Source organism: Prionailurus viverrinus, chromosome A2 (assembly GCF_022837055.1).
Source record: "Prionailurus viverrinus isolate Anna chromosome A2, UM_Priviv_1.0, whole genome shotgun sequence".
Taxonomy (NCBI): Eukaryota; Metazoa; Chordata; class Mammalia; order Carnivora; family Felidae; genus Prionailurus; species Prionailurus viverrinus.
This window is the reverse complement of record NC_062562.1, coordinates 168,127,632-168,135,174: the sequence shown is the minus strand read 5'-3', so window position 1 is coordinate 168,135,174 and position 7,543 is coordinate 168,127,632.

The following is a 7,543-nucleotide window of genomic DNA, read 5'->3' as shown; positions in this document are numbered from 1 at the left end:
TGTATTTGGGGCTGCGGCGAGGGCTTGTTTGCCGGGACTACGAACGCTCTGGGAATGAGTAGTTCGGAGGCTGAAGGTCGGGGCCGTGTCTGACGAACTAGCTCCAGTGTGGAGAGATCCAGGCGCTGTCCGCCTGTCCACATCACTAAGTGCCGGGAGAGAGGCATCGGGGGAGGATGGGCCTCCCGGGGCAGTCCCCCCGGTCCTGGGGCTCTGGGGCTTTGGAGCAGGTGCTGGGGCGCCGGCCTAGCTCTGCCTTCCAGGGCGCCTCCCCTCCCGGGCCCTGGCCATGTCCGAGGCCGTACGAGGGAGATGAGCGTGTCTCCACCTGTCCTCACCTCCTGTCACTGCAGGGCTCTCGCTTCTGCTGTTATGCCCTGGGGTCCACGCTTCTCTCTCCTTCAGGCATTTCTCTGCTGCTAATTGTTTCTAATCTGTTTTGACAGAAACCGGATGAATTAAATTCATTCACTCACGCAGAGTCTTTAGAAGGGGTGTGGCACATCGTAAGTGCTCAGTAAATGTCAGCGACCTCCCTAATCGGCTGGCATTCACGGATCATTCTGAGCCCTGGGCTGGCAGCGTCCAGGCCACCTGGCTGGCTCTGCCTTCCTGTTGGTGGAGGCGGCTTTGCTCCGAGGCCACGGCTTCGAAGACTCCGTGAGGGATGGATGTGGGCAAATCTTGGGGGTAGTTTTCAACCCTAAAATCCTAAAGCGAGGGAGGCCTTCCACACTTATTCCGACGACTTCTCACTTGGAGGAGCTCGGTGTCTCCAAACCCGCAAACCGCCATCGCCCCGCCGGCCAGGCGTGGAGAGGGAGTTCTGTTTCCCTCGTGAAAGCAGCCGGGGGTGGGAGAAAAGCGCCTTTACCATCTCGTCGCCAAGACAAGCAACGCGGACGTAGAACAGTCCATTCATGACACAGGGGCTGGGGCAACAGAGGGCACCCGGCCAGTAGCAGAGCCAGAGTGCGGGTGTGTGAACGTGGGGGTGCGTGTGCAAGCTACAAGCCGGCCACGTGGGCAGGGGCCAGGCGGGCAAGGTGTGGCAACTTGCGCCGCATTTCACTTTAATTCTGGGCGCACAAGGAAACCAGGGAAATGCTTCCGGTGGAGGGGTGGGCAAGACTGTTCGGGAGTGACCCAGATAGATTTGCACTGTGAGAGACTCACCCCACTGCCGGCAGGACCGACCCAGGCTGGTCAGCCTTGAAGGGCAGACGGAAGCCTGTTGCCTCAGACACTTGTCCCCCGGCCTGGAAAAAAATTGCGGGTTGGGGCTTCGCCTGACAGCTTTTTAAAAATAATAGCATGGATGATCTATCACGAGGAACATGATGTACAATTTAAAGCATAGCCTTTAGCTCTGTGTCTTAGTGCGAGTATAACAGAACGCCACAGACAGGGGTGGGAGTGGGGGTGGGGTGCTTAAACAGCAGAGATTTATTTCTCAGAGTTCTGGGGGCTGCAAGTCCAAGGTCGGGGTGCCGGCACATTTGGTGTCTTGTGACACGCCCCCCCACCCCCCAACCTGTTTCACGGATGGCCTCTTCTCTCTGTGTCCTCACTTGGGGGGAAGGTGAGAGAGCTCTCTGGGGTCCCCTCTGTAAAAGCACTCAGCCCACCACGGGGCTCCACCCTTCTGATCTGGTCACCTCCCCAAGGCCCCATCTCTGGACACCATCACACTGGGGGTGAGGACTTGAACACATGGATTTGGGGGAACAAAAACAATCTGTCCATAACACTTAGGCTTACACACTTTTTTGTTTCAGTGCATCAATTTATTGATTCCTTTTTTCTCTGATGCAAAATAATTCATGCTCACCGTAAAAAAAGGAATCATTATAGTTACACATGTGATGTAGAAGAGGGAGGCCACCCTATGCTTAACTTTCCAGAAATACATTTCCTTCTGGATATTCAGTTTATATACCAACTTGCATTATGATGATGATGATGATGATGATGACGATGATGATGATTTTTTTTTTTTTTTTTTTTTTTTTACCAAAATGAGATCTATTGTTCCGCAATAGATGATTCAGCTGAGGCTTCTCTCCACATCAGTGACCTGGAGCCTGGCAGCATCATTACTGGAGGGTTAGGAATGTAGTAACATCCACAGCCCTTCCCAGACCCACTGAGTCAGAATCTGCATTCAGCAGCCTCCAGGGTGATTCTTGGCATGGTAACATCCGAGTATCGATTCTGGATCCTCCACTCTTTCCAGTGGCTCGATGGGCATAATTTTTGTAACCAATCTGCTAATGAGGAATATTTGATTGCTTCCTGTTAAGGACACATTTTTTGCACTATTAAAAATGCTGTAGTGAACATTGTGTGTGTGTGTGTGTGTGTGTGTGTGTGTGTGTGTCTGCAGGACTGTGCACGTTGCACAGATTGTCATCCTAGAAATTGCTTAGAGAAAGTATACACACGTGTTTTAAACATTCACAGATAAATGGGTCACCTGGATGGCTCAGTCAGTTAAGCGACCGACTTCGGCTCAGATCATGATCTCGCGGTTCATGAGTTCAAGCCCCATGTTGGGCTCTGTGCTGACGGCTCAGAGCCTGGAGCCTGCTTCGGATTCTGTGTCTCCCTTTCTCTGCCCCTCCCCTGCTCATGCTCTGTCTCTCTCTGTATGCCAAAAATAAATAAATCTGTAAAAAAATTTAAAAATTCACAGTGCCAAATTTGCAACCCCAAAGCTGGGCCGGTCTATGCTGCAGCCGAGAGTGTGAGCACCTGTGCCCCCCAACTCCTTCACAGACGCCTCTGGGGTTTCCTCTTTGCCATCTGGTAGGTGAAAGGTCAGCATACAGAGAGGCCCTCGGCTGCAAGGTCAAGGTCAAATGCACCTCCCTTCTTCTGCCTCCTGCTACTAAACGGCAGCCCAGACTTCTCCCCCAGCATCCATGCCGTAGCCCCTGATGGAGAACGTCGGGCCAGACCCAGAGCCTTCTCCCCATCCTTGAAGCCGCTGTGCTGCACAGGCCCCAGCGTCTCCTCCCTTTGACTCTCTCCAGTCCACCGGCTGCCAGAGCGTTTGCTCTAGACCTAAATCTCCCCTTGCCGTTCCCCTGTGTAAGATCTTTCATGGCTCCCTGAAGAACCAAGTTCAAAGCGTGGCCTTTCAGCCCATTTGGGTCTCCCCGATCCCAGCCCCCCCGGCCTCTCTTCCCCACATGTCCCAGGTTTGGCAGGACGCTCCGTCTTGAGCCTCGCTGTCTACCCTCTGGCTGGAGTGCCCCTTTCTGCTTGATCACCCTGGCTTTGCCCAGAGACAGCTTCCTGCCTCCCGTTACCACTCCTACTGCACCCCTTACCCTATTCTGTGCTCACCCCTGTCTCCCAGACTGGAGGGGAGAGCTCAGATTCTGTCTTCTTCAACTTTCTGCAGCCATGTTTCTACCTCCAGGACCTACTTGTAGTCCTGGCCGGCAGCAGGCACTCACTCACTCGCTTGCTGGGCAAAACGCACGACCGAGTGGGCTCCCTGGGACGCCCAAGTGCAATCACATGGGGGCAAAAAGGAACTTTGAGAGCCAGCGTCCTCAGTCTTTTCCTTCTGGTATATTAATTAGCGAGGGAACGGCCGAGCCAAGAGCCACGGGTCCAGCTTTCCTCTTGACAGAACTCAGACAGCACCGGGCTGCAGCAGCCGGGTCAGATTGGACGTGGAAGAGGGCACCTCCATGGGAGAGGCTTCCGGTGCACCGTGGCTCTGAGCTGCGGGGTGTCCACAGGGCCTTGAGTGTCGCGTTCGTTAGCGGTTAGCCGCAGGGTAAGCGGCCATCTGACACCACTCATCAGATGACGAAGGAGCTGTTGCGAGTCACGGACCTGCACTGACATCTCTTGTGCAGTAAAGAAAAGGAACAAAAGCCACGGGTCTTTGTTGCGGTTTTCGGTATTTTTAGTTTACAAGCCAACTGTTTATCACATTAAGACACTGATCTATAAATAAATTTGAAAGCAGTGATACATCTGGGCCTTTGCCGGCTTCAAGTTGAGGCAATGATCTGTAGATATATTTGTCTGTGTCATTGATCCCTTTATTATTAACGCCGTGGCTTTCATCCTGGTTATCAATCACATTCCTGATTACCAAAGTCCTTATCAAACCTCCGTTCCCGGGGGCGGGCCCCGGAGGTCAGCTCTTGCGTTTGAGTAACGTGAAGCCACATCTACTTGTGGTTGTATTTCAGAGGCTGAAGCCACCTCTGCTCGTGGCTGTATTTCGGAGGTGTCATTGGTTTTCATTAGCAAATCGTGTTCTTTCTGAGGCTCTCCCCGGGTTCAGGGTTCTCCTGGGTCAGGAGATGCTTCCTGGTCTGCAGCATGTGGCACCTGCACGCTCTGGGATTAGAGCACTTACGGCTTCCGCGGGCGCTTACCCCTCTCCGCAGAAGCTACGCCTAGTTCACTAGTTGCGTAGGGTTTCTCACTGCCGCCTTTGCTTTGCCGTTTCTTTACCATCAGGCAGTCTCGAGTCCCCGCGGGGCCACCACACCCGTGTTTGTTTCCGTTCAGTGTTCCCGCACGAGCCCATGGATCCCGACGCGCTGTTTGCCATGCCTCCGGCCCGCAGTAGACCCAGGACGTCTGTGTTCACGTGTCCTGGTGAAACTCTCAGCTTCCCACACGGCTGCTTGATCTTGTTCACACTGCATCTTGCTTACGCCAGAGCAAACTAATACAAGTTGAATTTTTTTTTTTTTAACGTTTACTTCTTTTTGAGAGAGAGAGCGTGAGCCGGGGAGGGACGGAGAGAGAGAGAGGGAGACACAGAATCCAAAGTAGGCTCCAGGCTCCGAGCTGGCAGCCCAGAGCCCGACGTGGGGCTCCAACTCACGGACCGTGAGATCATGACCTGAGCCGAAGTCTGATGTTTAACTGAGCCACCCAGGCGCCCCCACACTTTGAATTTTGAAGTAAAAATGTTCAATTAGCATACAATTCTACTTAGTGTCATCACTGGCTAAAGTGACCAACCCTTTAATATCGCTCAGATCACAGGCTAAATTTAAACATGGTCTTCTCCATTCAGAAACTCTGGCAACGTAACGGGCATGTATATTTTGCTGTTTTCTGAGTGGATACAGTTTTTCTTTTTCTTACAAGAAGTTCAATGTACGAATTTCAGAAAGTATCAAAAAGTTAGAAATGTAAGAAGAGGTTCCTGTCGGTGCCCCTGTGTCCTCCACACGGCACCTGCCGAGGGTCTCCTGGAACAAGTGTCTTTCTCTGGTCCGACCAGGGGCAGGGAGGAGAGCCACGGGCGGAGAGCTGGTACTCCTGGGAGCATTAAAATCCTTGACTCAAGGTTTGCGTCTGGAAGAATTCAACGTAACACGGCAGTTAAAAAATAAATAAATGAAAATCCTAGGAAGAATAACAGAGCAATTATTTTGAAGTAACCAGTATAGAAAACTCTTCCTCTTTCTAAACCCAAATTTGGTTGTCTCCTTGTTCAGCACAGAACTCTTTCTTACGCGTGCGCGCGCACACACACACACACACACACACTCACAGTTTGGGGGGAAAATGGGGGGATCACATTCCACTGTTTAGTTTCCCTGAAGTCCTTGCTGTGCCGGGAGGGCTGTGAAGGTGACAGCTTGTGAGGATGGCAGAAGCAGAGGACAGTGTCCCCGGAGGCCAGCAGGTCGCAGGCAGGTGGCTTCGCTCTATGTTTCAGGGGCTGCTTCTTGCCCTGCCATCCCCCAAACCAGCAACCCCATCTTGCTACTCACCCGCCCCTCGGCCCTTTCTCCTGGGCACACCTTTCCACGCAGCTAGCCCCAGCCACACACGACCTCTGTGTTCTGACACGGACCTTCCTCCTCTCAGTCAGGATTCTCTGGCACCCTCTCTAGGCGCCTTCCTCCTGGTGGTCGAGCCTCCATGGTGGCCCGTGCCTGGTGTTCATGGTTTTATCCGAAGAAGAGGACCGGGGTCACTTGTTTGATTTCCAGGGCCTGGCATAAAGGTCTTTAGAAAACAGCTGTCGGTTGCTTAGTATATGTACGGCCAAAGCGAGCACTCTGTTGGTGGCTTAAAGTGGAGGTTTTACAACAGCAGCGTTGGGGGCCCTGGTCTAGTCATTTGGGTTTTGAGGTTCGTATAGGAGATTGTGGGCTCACTTTGGTTATTTTAATTATTCACACTGCAACATACTCAGTTCTTTGGAGAATCTTATTTAAAAATTTTTTTTAATGTTTACTTATTTTTGAGGGAGAGAGAGAGTGGGGGACAGGGGAGAGAGAGTGGGGACAGAGGATCCAAAGCAGGCTTTACACTGATAGCAGTGAGCCTGATGCTGGGCTCGAACTCACGAACTGCGAGATCATGACCTGAGCCCAAGTCGGACACTTAACCGACTGAGCCATCCAGGAGCCCCTCTTTGGGGAATTTTAATGGGTTCTTTAAAAATTGTTTGTAGGTCTTGTACTCAAGTCTTTTTTAAGTTTATTTATTTTGAGATAGAGTGTGAGTGAGCCGGGGAGGGGCAGAGAGAGAGGGGGAGAAAGAATCCCAAGGAGGCTCTGTGCTGTCAGTGCAGAGCCTGATGTGGGGCTCAGTCCCATGAACCATGAGATCATGACCTGAACCGAAATCAAGTCAGACACTTTTCAGAAAAAGCATTTGACAAAATATAGCATCCTTTCTTGATAAAAATCCTCAAGAAAGTAGGGGTAGAATGAATATACCTCAAGATCATAAAGGCCATATATGAAAAGCCCACAGCTAATATCATCCTCAATGGGGAAAAACTGAGAACTTTCCCCCTAAGGTCAGGAACATGACAAGGATGTACATTCTCATCATTGTTATTCATCATAGTGCTGGAAGTCCTAGCCTCAGCAATCAGACAACACAAAGAAATAAAAGGCATCCAAATTGTCAAAGAAGAAGTCATGCTTTCACTCTTCACAGATGACATGATACTCTACGTGGAAAACCCAAAAGATTCCACCAAAACGCTGCTGGACTGATCCATGAACTCAGCAAATTTGCAGGATATAAAATCAATGTACAGAAATTGGCTGCATTTCTATACATCAATCATGAAGGAGAGCAGAAAGGGAATCAAGGAATCGATCCCATCAACTGCACCAAAACCCATGAAATACTTAGGAATAAACCTAACCAAAGATGTGAAAGATCTATACACTGAAAACTATAGAAAGCTTATGCAAGGAATTGAAGAAGACACAAAGAAATGGAAAAATATTCCATGCTCATGGGTCGGAAGAACAAATATTGTTAAAATGTCGATACTACCCAAAGCAATCTACATATTCAATGCAATCCCTATCAAAATAGCACCACCGTTCTTCACAGAGCTAGAACAAACAATCCTAAAATTTGTATGGAACCAGAAAAGACCCCGAGGAGCCAGAGCGATCTTGATAAATAAAACCAAAGCAGGAGGCACCACAATCCTGGACTTTAAGTTGTATCACAAAGCTGTAATCATCAAGACAGTAAGGTACTGGCACAAGAACAGACACTCAGATTAATGGAACAG